This window comes from Bubalus bubalis, chromosome 2, assembly GCF_019923935.1.
Source record: "Bubalus bubalis isolate 160015118507 breed Murrah chromosome 2, NDDB_SH_1, whole genome shotgun sequence".
Taxonomy (NCBI): domain Eukaryota; kingdom Metazoa; phylum Chordata; class Mammalia; order Artiodactyla; family Bovidae; genus Bubalus; species Bubalus bubalis.
Genome location: NC_059158.1, coordinates 17,454,930 through 17,473,507, shown reverse-complemented (window position 1 = coordinate 17,473,507; position 18,578 = coordinate 17,454,930). Strand labels below are relative to the sequence as shown.

Here is an 18,578-nt window from a genome sequence, read left to right as displayed (position 1 = left end):
ATCTGATCTGATTGTGCATTTTGGGAAGAGGCTGGGAAGGAGTCTTTCCAGTATTAGCATTTTACTTTCAGGGGATTAGAAAGCCTTCGTTTGAAGAGTCCATCACTACAAATATGTCTCAGGAGTGAACACTGTTTAATTATTTATTTGATTAGTGATTGGCTGACCATCTGTTGAGAGTAAGGCAATGAAGGGTTAGTAAGCAAGGGAGGATTCAGGCAAAAGGGATGAGAACCTCTTCGAGAAAGTGGGCACATGATTAAGGAGACCATTACCTCTATTAGGTTTAGGTTTTAGGTTTTGTTTAGGCTGGCTCTCGGAGAAGGCAATGGCACCCACTTCAGTACTCTTGCCTGGAAAATCCCATGGACGGAGGACCCTGGAAGGCTGGAGTCCATGGTGTCACTAAGGGTGGGACAAGACTGCACGATTTCACTTTCACCTTTCACTTTCATGCATTGGAGAAGGAAATGGCAACCCACTCCAGTGTTCTTGCCTGGAGAATCCCAGGGATGGGGGAGCCTGGTGGGCTGCCGACTATGGGGTCGCAAAGAGTCGGACGCGACTGAAGTGACTTAGCAGGAGCAGCAGCAGGCTGGGTCTGTAAAGGTATGTGTTGTTTCCATTTGATTTCCACTCATCCTCTATGCTTATAATGTATGTCTTATTTAAGTGTTGACCGTGATTAGTGACTTACTGCTTGTTATCACTGGGTAGTCCTGCTTTGGTTCTGGTATTCCATAGGGTCTAGCAGAGGCACCTTAGAGTACTTGTTTCTATCATTTGCTGCGATACCTTAACATTTTTTTGGTGATTTCTGGTACTAAGTTGATGAAATACAGGAAAATAGAGCTCAGGTGCTTTTGGATAAAACCTTAATTTATCTCCCCCCTTCTCTCTGACTTTTCAGTCATTTATTGACTCAACTAGTCCATATTGCTGGATGCCTTTTTTGACTCTTCTGTCTGCCTCATTCCTTGCATGTGGTCAAGGTCTATTTCATTTCCTATATCTCTCACATACTTTGCGACTTTTTACTAGGCAGAGCCCTCTTTGATTTTTAGTGTCACAATAGTCCCAGTTCTTTCTGGTCTCTTTCTTTTTCTTTACCAGCCCCAACGGCCACAACTCCTCAATCCACATTAAAGTTTCTCTTTTCTAATTCTGGACATAGTGCTCTCTTGGACTGAATGTTCTTGGTTTGCTGGTGCATTGTAGAATAAAAACAAACTCTCCATTTTGCAATATATGATTCTCCCAAATGCATAAAAATCCATACAAGTATTTCCCCATTCTAACCCTACAATAATATATGCAGTATATCATGGGAGCATAACCATGAAAGATATAACATGAATGGTATAAAATGAACATTTCTTGTGTTTTTGTCAGACTCGATTATTCACTGATACCTTATAATGCTATGTGTATTAATATCTCAGTTGCCTTGATCTAGGATGTCAGATATCCTTACTTCATAAGATGATCATACATGAATTGACAGATATACTGTTTTCATATTTTTTGCACATCAATATCCCATCAACTTTTCAAAACTCCATCATAAAGCTATCCCATTTGAGTCACTCCTATGACACACTCAGGTGGCTCCTAGCTTTACTTCAATCCACTGTAGCCCCGTGGTGGCTCCACATCTTATTCTTCTTCACGCTGCCAAGCAATATAGCAGTTTGTGTGTTTATATCACCCTCTCCTTCTCCAACACGTGGACCTGCTTTGGGAAAATAGAGATTTTTTTAAACCTCAGTTTAAGTCCTCTTTGTATCCATGACATGTGACTTACTAATCTATAAGGTCAGTGAACTTCAAAGGTTCTTCATTTGTTTCCTTTCGGTAACAACTGCTACTATTCTTGATATAATAGGGCCATTTCTTCAAATGTAATCTTACGTGGAAATCTGTAAAAGTTGGGAAAATCAACGCTTTTTGGATGGCAAGTGAGTGGTTGTTAAATCCTATCCAAATATCCCTGCTTTGGCTATTCCTGACTGACTCTATAGTACATCTATGGCTCTGTTCAATATTGTCTGAAACCTACAGTATTCACTTTATATGTCACAGTCAAGCAAGGAGAGTGCTCTGAATGTCACCACCTCTGTTGTTGATCTAAAGTCCTAAATTTATGCTTGAAATAAATTTTATAAGAGACAAATACATGAGGATGTGTGTGGTCTATTGGTGTGTATATATTTCCCCCAATTACATTTTCTCCCTTATTGCCAAATTTTCCCTCTAATAAATACCATCCTCTCTGCTGGAAATATCGAGACATTGAACGAAAGAAAGTTAACCAAGTAACAAAATAGAATTAGATGTTTAGGGCAGTAAATGACTTAGAAAGTGCTTACAAGGTTTTTTCATAGAAAGGGAATATGAGATATTTGCTCTTAGGATATTAAAAAAAAGCATATACATTTGGGTCCTTAAAAATAAAGTGTTCTAACAGCATTTCATCCTTCACTACCCAAGTCCTAGACTCACTTTCCCTTTGCTGCTTTTCATCCTTCTGTCTTTGTTTGCTTCTCTCTAATTCATCCCCCTTTCCCTTCTACCTTGTGATTTCCCATTTTCTTTACCAGGAATTACTGCTAAAGCCCTAAAGATGCTGCAAAACCAGCCTCTTCTTAGGAAGAGCCACTATCTTCCTAGTGACTGACTTATAGGTACTGACTTCTTAGGAGAGCCAGTCAAGTGATTGGCCCACATCCCAGGTTGTTTGGCAGCTGTTGAACAAGCTGAGTATCCCTAATCCAGTCACATTGCTCCAGTCTCCGTAGAGACTCAGTCTATTTGGAGAATTTTATAATTCAGGGACCTACTAGGGCATGTTTGTAAGGAAAACAATTAATGGCAAGGATAGTTACTCTAAAAGGAATACAGAATGGTATCTCACTTTTAGGTAAATGTGTTTTTCAATTCAGCTTTCTGATCTACTCAGTCTCTACGTGACCAGTTGGACAACTGTCCAGAGGCCTCAGGCGGTGGACAGATGCACACCAGTATTTCTCCCATTCAATTGGCCAGAGTGTTTATTATACATGGGGTTCCTGTGGGTCAGTTAGTAGGTAGCTGAATGTGGGCTGCTAATTTTCTCCAGATGGTGCTTGCAGAGTGAGGGAAACAGAGAGGCTGTGGAGAATACTGCAGGTGGGGAGCTGTGGTTCCAGAACATTTCCCCTGATTAAAAAGGAAACCATAAATTTGGGGATCCCCAAATTGTGAATGTCCTGGAAAATCACCAGGATACCCCTCAAGAGAAATACTTGCTAGTCAGGGGGAATTTCAGATCAGTCCATCTGGACCAAGAGAAGGCTACAAGGGCACCATGTAAGTCAGTGATGTCAGACTTTCCCATGTCATTACCATCTTCCCAGTTCCAACATGGCCCAAGGAATGAAGATCCAGAGAGGGAGAGAGAAGGAACATTGCAGAAATGGACACATGTGCACTTCCTGGTAGGTCCCCTGGGCCTCAGCAGGGGAGAGGGAGACATTGAATAGGCCGAATATGAGATGGAGCTGACACCTGACTTGACCTGGACTTGTGAAACCCAGAGTGATAGAATGTATGGAATGGCTGCAAGGTGATGCAGGAAATGAGGATGCAGTGGAGTGTGGGTGACGACAGCCACTGCAGGAGGATGAGCCAGTTCACCTTTGTATCTGCTATGGTCTCAGCCTTTGTGTCCCCCAGAAATTTCATATGATGAAATCCTGATTCCCATGGTTATGTTACCCCTAGGTGGGGCCTTTGTGAGGTGATGGAGTTATAAGGATGGACCCTCTTCAATGAGATGAGTGCTTTTATATATAAGAGACACTCAGAGCTCCCGAACCCTCCCCCATGTGAGGATACAGTAGGAATTGTGGGACTAGAAAGGACCCTGCATGACCCCACTGTGGAAATCCATTTCCATTGTTTTTAAGCCTGTGATATTTTGTTATAACATCCCAGAAGGACTAAGACAGCATCCTAACAATCTTTAGACAGTTCAGTAAACCTCATGCTATTTACACAAAAGTGCAAAGCACTTATCTTGTCTGGTGTAACACTGTGGTAGTTGGCTGAAAGTCGTGGCTGGCTTTCATAAAGAATCCTGAGATTTCAGCCTTCTTGGTAGCATGACCAGAACCATGAACAATTGTCTAATTCTTTGATTCTAGTAACTTGACCCAGAATCATTGGCTGTGATTCTTACGGAATCTCTTAATGGTCTTCTTTGTAATTCCAGCTTCTGCTATTTGTGACTAATTTTAATAGGAGCTTCATTCTCTCGATTGTAGGGGTGGATTTTCTTTTGATTTACTCTTAAATGAAGATAAGCAATGTTAACAAATTGCCCTCTTAGATTTTGACATCTCTAAAGCGTCTGTTTTTTTTTATATTTATTTTTTTTCAAGTTTTTAATGCTTTATTGTTTATTAAGTTCAAATATATTGCCATTTGTTTACATGATCTTAAATCCCATCTCATGGAAAAGAGTCAGGGGCAGTGATTGACTTGTGCAGAATCACACAACTAGTGAAGGACCTGGGACTTTTTTTAAGAGGAGACCCATTACAGAGCATGCATTAAAAAGCTCTAAATTTCAAGAAGCTCGCTATGGGATAGATCATTATGACCATCTCAGAGCTGGATAGAATGGATGTGGATTCAGCACGTTTTGCGGGTTCAGCACTCCAGGATGTTGATGTACATGTCAACTTTACGTGAATCCCTGCGCAGGCAGTGGAACAGGTTATAAAATTCTGAAAGACACCTAATTTCATTGCTGAACTTCATGGATGAGAGTCTTGAACAGGGAATGCCAGCCTCGTGTATCGTTTTCAAGACTGGAAAAATAATCTGAATACCCAAATGATAATAACTTCTTATGTGTTTTATTAGTATTTGCTTTTCTTTTTTTCTTGTAATTATCAAATAAACATTTGGGGAGGACATATGAATATAAAACTCTCTAGATATGGATTTTGGAGCCAGCCTCTGAGAAAACTATTAGAAATCTAAAAAGTAGAAATGGAACTCAAATTTAGTTTTAACTTTCCTTTTTCTTCCTTCCCACTCTCATCCTTTGATTTCAGGAGAACAGAGAAAGAAGACAAGGGGAACTTCAATAGCAGATGTCCGGTGTTACTTTAGAAAAATGCTGATCTTGGAAAGTCTGTTCTCTAGTACTATTACTCTTGAAAACATTGCAACCACCAGTGCCCAGGAAGAGGCAAGCTTTTGGTGGAATTGTGTGCAATGCAGGGAAGACTGCACATGTCAAAAATTGCAGTGAAATTCTGACTCCTTTACAGTAGAATCTATCACTCTGAATGTCTAGGCTCCTGCTTTATGTAGTAGCCATCTAGCATATAGAAGTCATGAATCTTTTTCTTACAAAACGAGATATTTCCAAACTTCTTACACATTACAGTGGTCACCTCTTTCATTCATGAACAAAGCAAGAAAGCCCTCTGCAGGATGCTCACCTTCCTGAATTGACTCGCTATGATTGTTTGAAGTTTCTCTGACATGTTCTCAATCTCCTCGGCACTTGATACGACAGCCTCTGACAGATTCTTCATACTCTGAATCTCCGTGACTAGATAATACAGAGGATTATTCCAGCAGTACAGTAACACAAGTGTCCACTTACTAAGGTCTTCATTCTAAACAACCAGAAGAAACGGTCTCATTAAAAAAATCATAATTCAGTGGTTTTGGTAACATGTGATCTTTGCTCAGAGCAGCTGACCTAAAAAGCTTTTGGTTATTCCTATGTGTATGCAGAGATTTTTGAAGGTAGTAAAAGTTGCAAAAGGATAAAATGTAAGCTATTAGTTCACACTTTGCTGAATTTTTAAACATCTAGGTTATTTTAGGAACTAATTCTTCTGATGCGTTCTTATTTATAACCTGAAGAATTTTGTTTTTTCCTCTGAAATTCTACCACCACTCAGTGAGTTCTTTTGTGTTTGTATATTTGCGTGAGAGAATCTAAGTATTTACGCAAGTCAGTATGTGCTGCAGGGCCTGACCCAGGAAAGAGGGATTCCACCTGTGCCCACATCATCGTCACCCAGTGATTCGTTCGTATTAATGAATCAGATGAGTCCTTCGTATTGATTGTAGATCGGTAATTGCTTTATGATATTACAACAAAGAGACAAGGAAGAAGACATGACATTCCTAAACAGGCTTCTCTCCTCAACTGATCCCACGCCAGCCCCCTGCTGATATCAGAACAGTTGTTTTGTTGACATGTCTCCGGGCAGAAAATGGCACAGTGTTGTCTTTAGTAACAGCATCAGTGGGATTCACAATGGAGGGTTCCCCTCTAGTTCACTACTACTAGCAGAATTGAGCATGAAAATACCAGGGACTGAAGATCTCTAGTTAATATGCTTGATTTCTTTACAGCCATGAACTGTTTTACTGGTAAAGAACAGAGAACTGAATAAGATTAAATATAGTAATGCACATAATGTGAAAGTGAAGTCGCTCAGTCATGCACGACTCTTTGTAACCCCATGGACAGTAGCCTGCACCAAGCTCCTCTGTCCATGGGATTTTCTAGGCAAGCCACCAGGGAATTCTTGTCACATAAAGTGCTGAGTAAAATGTAAGGCCATGTAGTAACTCTAAATAAACTTTACATTTAAGCTTATTGAAAATCCCTCCTCTTCTTCCTCTTTCTTTTTCCTTTACTTGTTCACCCTCATTATTAATGAGCTTAACAGGGGAATAGAATGCTAGTATCATTAAGAAGGTTGTAGAGAGAGAAGATAGAATTTTAAAGGGGGATATATGTGAAAATTTTTTAAATAATGTTAGGAGGAAGCATAATGCAGGAAATCAGAAAGAAGAGATTATAACAGTGAAAATTTGGAGTTGCCATAAATATTGAGGCTTGATATGTAAACTGTGTTGTCCTCAGAACAGGCAATTGTTCTGAGGCATGGAGGCAATTGTTGCCACCATGAGAAGCAAAGCAATGTTTTATAGGCAATTGTTGGGGGCACTTACAAATTAAGAATAAAAGGTGACAGAGGAATCGTTGAGAATGACAAATGAAGGTGGTGTCAGAGAAGTAGAAGCAGAATCAGGAGAGCCTTGAAAGGCAGATGGGAGGGCTCGGGTGATGCAGTATAGGATTCCCAAGTAGGAGTCACTAGTAACAGGGAGTACTCAAAACTGGGGTGTGTTTCTTACATATTCATGAATTTTGCAATCATATTTTACACATGGAAGTTCCCATTCATTTCCTGTTTTCATACAGAATAATAGCTGCAATTCTGTGTCTAATGCATTGGTTGAACTAAAGTTGTCTGCATGGACAATTTATAGATCTGTTATTTATCTTGCAACTACAGTACTTTAGTCATCCCTTGATTTCGCTCATGCTTCATCAGCTGCATAATATAGTTTCTCTTCAATTGCTTACGGTTCCTCCACCTTTTTCTGCATATACAGTTAACATAACCTCTAATAATCTGAACTCTGGTAACCTACATACTGTCTCATTTGATCCAGTGAAAAACCCAGGTGAAATACTCACGTTCATCTGCTGGGCTTTATCTCTTTCTTCGGGAGTATGGAAGGAATTGGTGTGACAGCTCTTGGTGGCACTGATATAGTACAGTTTGCCCTGGGCATATTTTTCATTCTGAAAGTGATCAGGCAATTGGTTAGGGTTGTTGGGCATTCAATTCATGAACCCATTACCAGAACACTAACATGTTTGATAAACGTGTATTTTTTTTAAAGGGGGGGCTCACAAAATTTGAAAGTCATTCTTTTCCTAATTTTCTATATATTGTATCTATAAAAATGATTTTACATATAACTTTTCTAAATTAAACCTTTTCCCTTCTCTGTTTTATTATTATTATTATTATTTTTACTATTTGAACCAAATATAGCACATATGTACCAATATTTGGTGCTTCCCAGGGGACGGTAGCGGTAAACAATATTCCTGCCAATGCAGGAGATATAACAGGACTGAGGTTTGAATCCTAGATGAGGAGCATCCCTTGCAAGAGGGTACAGCAGCCTACTCCAGTATTCTTGCCTGGCCAATCCTATGGACTGAGGAGCCTGTTGGGCTACAATCAGAAGGGTTGTCAAAAATTGTACACAACTGAAGTGACTTAGAATGCATGCATGCACCTCTATTTAACCATTTAATATTTGTTTACTTGGAAGAGTTGGAAAAAAAATAGACAGTCAAAATGGAGGATGAAAGAAAATCTAATGAGTAAAAAGAACTACGTGAATTTAATAGAAAACTTTAGCTCCGCCTTTTATTAGCTGTCTGCTCTACTGTGTGCTCCTTGATTGATGTAAAAGAATTAACATACAGATGCTTGGGGCTGGTACACTGGGACGACCCAGAGGGATGGTATGGGGAGGGAGGAGGGAGGAGGGTTCAGGATGGGAAACACATGTATACCTGTGGCGGATTCATTTTGATATTTGGCAAAACTAATACAATTATGTAAAGTTTAAAAATAAAATAAAAAAAAAGAATTAACATACAACTTTCAAATACGGTGCTCAGAAAGAGAATAATTGTTTCCAATTGTAAACACCCCTTCTATTGTAGCTGGAAACCTATTCACTGCAAATCTTAAAACAATAATATGTAGCTTAAAAAAACTACAAAGTATTCATTTCTGTGCCTGGGAATCAGCTTTGTTTAACATGTTCCAACCACCCAGTTCACTGCAGAGCAGTTCTCATTTATTGGCTATTTACTCTAAGCCTGGAGAGGAAAGCCCAGAGAGACACTGAAGGACCAGAAAATCAACACACTTCCTTTCCCCAGTCCCACCTGAAAGTGCTTTGTGTCAGGTAGTATTGTGGACTGAATCTGTGATCTTCAAATTCATGTGTTAGAGCCCTAACTGCCAAAGTGCTGTGTTTTGAAAAAGGTTCTGACTTTTGGGGATCCCATGGTCTATAGCCCACCAGATTCCTCTGTCCATGGGATTTCTCAGGCAAGAATACTGGAGTGCTTGCCGTTCCAGTCTCCAGGGAATCTTCCAGACCCAGGGATAGAACCCAAGTCTCTCACATTGCAGACAGATTCCTTACCATCTGAGCCACCAGTGAAGCCCATTAAGGTCAAATGAGCTCTTAAGGTGGAACACTGATCCAATAGGTTTAGTGTCTTCATGAAGCGAAACACCAGAGAATTCACTCTGTGTCTCTTTGTCTTTTCCTCTATCTCTCTTCCCCACACCCCACCTTTTGGGAGGAGTCACAGAGAAGCCAGCCTGGGAAGGAAGAGTTCTTACCAGAACCTCACCTTGCTGGCACCCTGATCTGGGACTTCTAGCCCCCAGAACTGTGAGGAAAGAAATTTCTGTTGTTTATTCCACTGAGTCTATTGTATTATTTTATAGCATTCCTAGCTGATAAATACAAAATCATTTATTTTGGAAATTTAAAAAAGAAAATGAATGAAAGGAAATTGAAAAAGTTATTGCACTCCTTAGGAATCTTTGAGATTCCACAAAACTGATCCTTTCTTCGATTTCAACATCTTATGAACTGATGGCTTCTTTAACCTAGAGAGGGTGTTACTGCAGCCTTCTTCTTTGAAGGATAGTATAGCCCCGTCACTTAGGGGAAGTTTCCTTCTGGGAGCCTGGCGGGCTACAGTCCACAGGGTCACAAGAGTCGGACACGATTTAGCAACTAAACCACCACCACCATAGTACTTACAAACTCACTGAACATTATTGTGGAAAGGTTATGGAAGTCGTGGGAGAGGCTGGCGGCATTGATAAACACGTCTGTAAGGGATTTCTGGAAGGAGACAAACACGTCAGAACCGCAGGATGGGCATGAGATGCCTTGGCGCGGGAGCAGATTAGACACGACCAGCAGCAGCAGCAGGCAGGACCCTGTTTAAATAAAAACATGAGCCATTCTGAGATGATCTGGTCACCTGAGGTCATCAAATCCATCCTATTGAGGGAAGCCTTTTCTTTCCCTGTTGCTCTGATCAGGAGTTCTTGCTGTAGAAGCTGGGGTGGGGAAGAAGGAGCACTTTCTGTGCAAATTTAGATGGATGATAATATTTGCATAGATAAAGAGTTGGAGAAGTAGGTTACTCCATGTACTTTTGAATTGCCCCCAGAAGTACTTCTGTGCTCTGCAAACATTCGGAACTTAATTCTGAGCCAGAGTGTTTAGGCCATTTTTTTAAGACAGTTTAATCTTGGGACCCTGCAGACTCTGTGCAGCAAGGCCCTCTAGGAGTTTGCAATTTTTTTACTCTACATCGACTAATGCTTGAATTTTGGACACTGAAATGACAAGAAAAGTCCAGTCGATCTGTGTGGTTTACCATCACGCTGGGGTAAGAGTAAGCACGTAACTGACTGATCACTACTCTTGAGTACAGAGAGAATAGTAAGAGAAAAAGATACTGTACCTTGGATCTGCTCACTCACCTTAGTAACCCCATGCATGTCTCTGATACTTTCACAAAAGCTTTAAAACATCTCAAAATCTGTGTTTCACAAGAACCCTGTGAGATAGCCTTAATTTCACTATGATCATCAAGTTATATTAATGAAGTTGTGATGACTTGGAGAGGGCAAGTAATTTTCCCCAGGTCCCATTATTAGCAGATGCAGGTCACTGGGCACCAGCACACTCATGTGTTCACTTCCTGATGTCACATCACACATGCCTGTGGCCCTCGGTCTGCATGTGTGTAACCAGGACCACATCAGGAGCTGTGATGACTCTGCTTAAAGAAAAAATACTTTGTCCTTGACTGCAAAACAGCAGTGACCCTAGAACATTGGTTTTATCCACTTGTTCTGCTCTGTCTATAAAACACTCACTGTTAAAGTCTTTGACAATTATCAGTGTGGGGGCCTGGTTCTTTGGCTAGCCTTTCTTCTTGGCACCTTGGCAGCTCTTCTACTCTTATCCATCTTTATTCTTCTCATTACGTTTGTTTCTTCAAGAAAATAGCAAATAAATCTCCAAATGGTAACACAAGAATATTACCTGTTCAGCACCCAAGACGACATCATCGACTCTGCAAACAAGGCCTGCCCTTTCCTGAATTTGACTTTTTAAGGACAAAATTTACCCATCTGGTCGGGAATACATCCTGACAACCCATGGGGCTTAGTTTTTGAACCATCTCCAAACATCTCCTCTTTGATACTAGAACTAGACCTTCATGCTTCCATGATGTATTGTAATATTTCAGAAATTATTCCTGGCCCTACCTTTGGCCAACAGAAGCATAAATCATAGACTCTTGCAAGCATGATTTTAGTATTACTTTTCCTGTCTGACCTTTGTAAGTAAGCAGAATTTAAGACTAAAGTGAGCAAGAATTGAGTTTGGACAAGAGAACTGAAAAAATAGAGATTTTATCCTCCTGAATGAGATCTGAACATGATTCTTTTTCCAATTTACCAGAAGAGTGATAATTTAATTAAGGATAAGATATCAGCATTTACTAGGTTTTCTCTGCTCTTAGTTAGTTTAAATGGGTTGATATCTAAGAATAAAATGAATATTTAAAATTAGGTGATGAAAATAAAAGAAAGTGAAAGTGAAGTCACTCAGTCGTGTCCGACTCCTAGTGACCCCATGGACTACAGCCCACCAGGCCCTCCATCCATGGGATTTCCAGGCAAGAGTACTAGAGTGGGGTGCCATTGCCTTCTCTGGAAAATAAAAGAAGTGGTCCTCAAAAACAAAACATATAAGTTGGAGAAATTTGGGACTATCTCTCTCATCAAGTAAAGAGCTTATTGTGACAGGCCAGGAGAATAATAGCTTATATAACAGAAATGTATTTGTGTACATATATTTCTGTGCATGTATACATGTGCTATGCATAAATATATGCTTAATTTCTTCATGAAACTTTGGACCTTATAAAATTCAATTTTATAAGAGGTGGTAAATATAGCAGAATACCCTAATTCCTAATGTAATTGATCATCTATTGGTAGATGACTCACTATATGATTTTTTCTGTTAAATTGTTTTTTTAATATTTTATCTCAAAAACTTATTTTTTTTTAATTTAAATCTATTGATTTTAATTGGAGGCTAATTACTTTACAATATTCTATTGGTTCTGCCACACATCAACATGAATCCACCACAGGCCTACACATGTTCCCCATCCCTAGCCCCTCTCCGACCTCCCTCCCTGTACCATCCCTCTGGGTGATCCCAGTGCACCAGCCCCAAGGATCCTGTATCGAACCTGGACTGGCGATTCGTTTCCTATATGACATTCTACATGTTTCCATGACATTCCCCCAATTGTTATACGTGTGTTTGCTTTCATAGCACATATATTAAAAATCTGGAATAATACTGAGAAGATTAGCATGACCTCTGCCCAAGGATGACACACAAATTTGTTAAGCCTTCCATATTTTTCTGTAACAGCTTCGAGGGGTGGGACGGGAAGGATGGTGGCAAGGAGGTTCTAGAGCGTGGGGACATAGGTATCCCTATGGCTGATTCATGCTGATATTTGGCCAAAACCAGTACAATATTGTAAAGCAATTCCCCTTCACATAAACATCAAGAAATTCAATTATAAAAACTGTTATTGGTGATCATATAACAGATTCAGATATCCATTGTATGACTAAAGAGGATCTGACTCTAAACTGATGATGTCAATTATCATTGGTTAATGATTCATTAACTTTATATTTTTTTTAGTTGAATGAGAAAAGTAAACTCACAAACACTATTGTCTTGATTCAGTGTCGTAGCAAGCTATAATCCTTGTCAGCGTTCACTTTTCGGTGGTATAGTGCCCAATCTTTGAAACTGAGGCTGTTCCCAGAAGCGCACAGTCGTGAGTCCTGCCCAGGGTTTTTGTTTCTGATGCTGGAGGCTTCTGTTCGCTGGTCACTAAGGCCGAAATTCTCTCTGCTGAGCATTCTCTGGTCTATCATGTGCACAAGTCTTTATATTTTGGTTTTCTAATTTGATTCTCTTATTCTTTTGATTAGACTACCAATTCACTTTAAGATTTATTTTTCAGACCTTTTGTGCTTTGATCTTTCTGATGCTCATTAGTGTATTTGCTTCCATGTCTACCTTTCTGAGTAGTTTTCAGCATCACATAAACCCTACCCTATACTCTTTCTGTCTGGATTTTGGCGTTTAACATCAGCATATTTTTATGAACTTCACTTTCCTTCTGGTGCAGTTTCTGGTACACAGTTTAAGCTGGTTGGCTCACATCTGGCTTGTCTGTGTTGTCTCAGAACAATTAGAGAGCTCTGCTTTCTTTCTCTGCAATACTGCGCCTTGTTTTGATACCATTGCTAATTTTCTGTGATTTCCCTTCCTGCCTCATAAGCTTTGTCTTTCTCAATCTACTGTACCCTGAGTACTATGGGCTGTATGTTGTTATTACTATTTTAAATCAATATCCACTAGTATAGCAGAGAATTAAAGGCAATAAAATTCCAATAGTATTAGTAATAATACATTCCCCAAAAATGTAATCCAGTAATGCTCCCAGTTTTAAATGACTTTCTATGCATGAATTATTGAGGTCCCCTACTCATATTTCCATACTAGGTGTTTCAATTTTGAAAAAAAATGTAGAAAACAATGGAGTGGAAAACTCTGACAATCACCTTAGATTTTAGATGCCTCAAGATTAAGTATGCAATTATTAGTTTGTTATAGTTAATAAGGCTATTCTGAGCACATATAGCTCAGTGACGGGTGATTGCTATTGGGTAAAGGATGTATCCTGTGAACTGCATCACCAAACAGGTGATTGGAGTAAAGAAAGCAATGCCAGGAAGACACAGGCTTTTGTTCTGGAAGGAAAAACTTACAGGGTCTGTCATCTACAGTCTACTCTTCAGATTTTTCAAAACACTTACTCTTCCTTTGCTCATTTAATAATTTGGGTTGTTTGATTTCTTTTCATACTGAATTGCATAAGTCTCATATATACTTGGATACGAAGCCCTTACAAAATATGTGATTTGCAAATATTTTTTTTATTCCATAGGTTGTCATTTCATTTTATGGATGGCTTCTTTTACTATGCAGAAGGTTTTGAGTTTGATGTGGTCTCACTAGTTTATTTTTGCAGTTCTTTCCTTTCTTTTGATGACTGAGTAATTTGAGCTGCTTGTATTTTGGAAAGCAATCCTTTATTGGTTGTTTAATTTGCTATTATCTTCTTCTATTCTTACCAAAAGACTCAGACTGGCTGAATGGATACAAAAAACAAGACCCATATATATGCTGTCTACAAGAGACCCACTACAGTCCCAGGGACACATACAGACTGAAAGTGAGTGGATGGAAAAAGATATTCCATGCAAATGGAAATCAAAAGAAAGCCAGACTGGCATTCTAGTATTAGAAAAAATAAACCTTAATATCAAAACTATTATAAAAGATTAAGAAGGACACTACCAAATGATCAAAGGATAAGTCCAAGAAAAAGACATAACAATTTTAAATGTTTATGTACCCAACATAAGAGCACCTCAATACATAAGGTCAACACTAACTGACACAAAAGGGGAAATTGACCGTAACACAATAATAGTAGCATGTTGACACCACACCTATACCAGTGGACAGATCATCAGAACAGAAAATTAATAAGGAAACATAAACCTAGAAGGAAATATTAGAGCAAACAGAACTAACTGATATCTTCAACACATTCCATCCAAACGCAGAAGAATACACTTTCTTCTCAAGTGCACATGGAACATTCTCCTCATCTTGGGTCCCAAATCAAACCTCAATAAATTTAAGGAAATTGAAATTATATCAAGAATTTTCTCTGACCACAACACTATGATACTGCTACTGCTACTGCTGCTAAGTCGCTTCAGTCGTGTCCAAGTCTATGCAAGTCCATAGGCGGCAGCCCACCAGGCTCCCCCGTCCCTGGGATTTTCCAGGCAAGAACTCTGGAGTGGGTTGCCATTTCCTTCTCCAATGCATGACAGTGAAAAGTGAAAGGGAAGTCACTCAGTCGTGTCCAACTCTTAGCAACTTCATGGACTGTAGCCTACCAGCTCCTACATCCATGGGATTTTCAAGGCAAGAGTACTATGGTACTAGATATCAATTATACGAAAAAAAATAAAACAACTTTAAAGAACACAAACACATGGTGATTAAACAACATATATCTAAATAGTGAACAGTTTACTGAAGAAATAAAGGAAATCAACACATTCCTAGAAACAAAGAACAATGAAAACATGATGATCAAAAACCTAGAGGATGCAACAAAAGCAGTTCTAAGAGCGAATTTATAGTAATAAAAATCCGACTTCAATAAACACATTCTATAGACAACCTAACTTTACGTATCTTTAACTCTTTTTAAATTTCTCTTATCAATGTCTTAAAGGTTTTGCATAAAATCTTTCAGCACCTTGCTTGTTTATTTCTAAGTGTTTTATCTTTTTTTGATGCAATAGCAAATGGGATTGTTTTCTTTATTCCACTTTCTCATAGCTTGTTGTTGATACATAGATAGGCAACTGAGTTTCGTATATTGGAATATAGTAAACATAATGTATGCTCCATCTTGAAAGAATAGACATTTTCCCACAAATAAGACATATAGATGATCAAGAGGTATATGACAAGATGCTCAGTATCACTAATAATCAAAGGAAATGCAGATCAAAAGCACAAGGGATATATCCTCATACTTGTTTGAAAGGTTAGTACCAAAAATGTAAGAAATGACAAATGTTATTGAGGATGTGGAGAGAAAGAGGGCTTATGCACTGTTGGTAGGGATGTATACTGGTGCAACTCACATGAACACATACTGTGGAGGTTATTCAAGAAATTTAAAAGAGAAGATTTATGTGATCCATTATCCCACTTCTGGATACATAGTCAAAGCAAATGAAATCATTGTCTCAAAGAGAGATCTGTATTCTCATGTTCATTGCAGCATTATTCACAGTAGCCTTGTTATAGAAACAACAATCTTTCAACAGGTGAATGGATTAAAACTATCTGATGTGACATATGTACTACTACTACTACTAAGTCACTTCAGTCATGTCCGACCCTGTGCGACCCATAGACTGCAGCCCACTAGGCTCCGCTGTCCCTGGGATCCTCCAGGCAAGAACACTGGAGTGGGTTGCCATTGCTTCTCCAACGCATGAAAGTGAAAAGTGAAATAAAAGTTGCTCAGTCGTGTCCAACTCTTAGCGACCCCATGGACTGCAGCCTACCAGGCTCCTGCGTCCATGGAATTTTCCAGGCAAGAGTACTGGAGTGGGGTGCCATTGCCTTCTCCGTGTGACCTATATAGGTAAATACTATTTAGCCATTAGAATTAGAAAGAAATCCTTCCATTTGTGGCAACATGGATGAAACTGGAGGGCATTACACTAAGTAAACTAAGTCAGAGAAAGACAAATACCATAGGGTCTCAACTATAAGGACTTCAAAAAAAAAGGGGGGAACTCAGAGTAGAAAAATGATTGCCAAAGACTGGAGGGTAGGACAAATAGGGAGAGATTTTTAAAGGTTACATATTTTCATGTATAAAAAATTAATAAGGTGAGGATCTAAGTTTGAGCTTCATGATCTAATCATGAGATTGAACAAGCTCTGGGAGTCGGGATGTACGGGGAAGCCTGGTGTGCTACAGTCCCCGGGGTCACACAGAGTGGGACACGACTGAATGACTGACTGAACTGAAGAGAGTGGAACTTACCTGTGTTCTCCTCAAAAAGCAAAAGTTAAATGTGTGTGGTGATGACAATGTTACTTAATAGAAGGGAAACTCGTTTCTAATGCATGCACAAATGGGGGTGGACAAGATGGAAGTGGGGTACACCTCTCTCCACTGATGCATCAAGAACGTCTAAAGTTGCAGCAGTTCTCATAGAAGACCAGGTGAATACTGGCAGGACTCGCTGACTACTGAGAAGGAATATCCGGATCCATACAGAACTTGGTAGGACAAAGGAAAGAAGGGACAAGGAGGACGGGGAAAGAGGGAGGACAGCAAGTGGGACCAGCCTGCACCTGGGGATAAGGGAGCTGAAGTGCAGGGGTGAGATACCCACGTACATGGCCATCCACTGGGACGGGGGAGGCATTTGAAGCAGTTGGGGAGTGAACTAACTAATGTGACAGTCTGAACGGAGTGAGAACCACATAGACAAGCCATGCTGCAGCCTTTCATACCTTGGATAGGGTTGTAAGTCTACTGGTGTCCACGGAAGCTGGGAGCTGGAGCCATGGGGATTGCAGAATGATCCCAGGATGAGGACTCCTGTTGACCGTGGGGAGTCAGCCTGATGGGATGGGGTGGAGGAATTGTGCTGCATGGAATGCTTTAAGGAAAGCCATGAGGCCATAAAAGTAGGGTTCAACTGCCTGTGGAGTAGAGCTATCTCTTTCTGCATGCTGGTACCTGTAGGTTGAGCAATAGAGAAAGACTTCAGTGAGGGTGGTCCTTGAGTGCCTGATGCACTAATCAATGGAGAACTTTGAATGTCTATATACCCGACCCTACACTATTCTCTGTCTAAATTTTGGGGTTTAGCATCATAATATTTTTATGAACTTAAATTTCTTCTGGTAGAGTTTCTGGTTTACAAACTAAGCTAAATCCTGACAGCTGGCACGATCTTGGTGTTTCAAGAAACTTTGAGAACCTTCATTCCTCTCAAGGCAATACTGCCCTTTACTTTACTACCATTGCTGACTTCCCATACTTTCACTTCTTGCCTAATATATTCTATGTCTTTCTCTATTCGCTATAACTTTAGTAGTATGTATCTCTGTGTTGGTATTAATATTTATAATCAATTATTAATGGATGCAGTAGAGATCCAAAAGGACTACAGTTACAACAGTAGTAATAAATAACCCCCAAATTATAATCCATGAATGCTCCCATTTAAAACTGGTTTTCTATCTATATATTATTGAGGTCTCTTAACTCATTTTCCTTACTAGGTGGCTCAATTTTGAAATGAAATATATAAAACAATGTAGTGGTAAACTCTGTAAATTGCCTTCCTTTTGATATGCCTCATTAGTAAGGATTCAAATATTAGATATTTTTTCCCCTTGTGGGGCTGTTCTTAGTACATATTATAGCTCACTGTGGGGTGATTGCTATTGACTCAAGAATGTACACATTGAACTGTAATTGTCAAATAAGTGAGTGGAGATGAAGAAAGTAATGCCAGGAAGGCACAGGCTTTTATTGTTCTAGAAGGAAAACCTTGCTGTGTCTCTCATCTCTAGTCTAATCTTCAGATTTATTGAAAGTCTTACTATTCTTATGCTCCACTAAAAATTCGGATTATTTGGGGGTTTTTGTCCTTGAGTTGTATGTCTCATGTATTTTTGGATTTTTTTTTCATTTTTTTTTTATTTTTAAACTTTACAATATTGTATTAGTTTTGCCAAACATCGAAATGAATCTGCCACAGGTATACCCGTGCTCCCCATCCTGAACCCTCCTCCATCCTCCCTCCCCATACCCTCCCTCTGGGTCATCCCAGTGCACCAGCCCC

The 18,578-nt window shown here is 39.5% G+C and overlaps 1 non-coding gene and 1 pseudogene across 1 annotated transcript; one reads left to right on the top strand and one right to left on the bottom strand.

Moving 5' to 3' along the window:
- Nucleotides 1-4,674: 4,674 nt before the first annotated feature.
- LOC102413756 lies at nt 4,675-17,395 on the bottom strand (annotated as a pseudogene).
- On the top strand, nt 12,336-12,444 carry LOC112583019. The gene has a single exon (XR_003107385.3). It is a non-coding gene; the product is annotated as a U6 spliceosomal RNA (small nuclear RNA).
- Nucleotides 17,396-18,578: the final 1,183 nt, after the last annotated feature.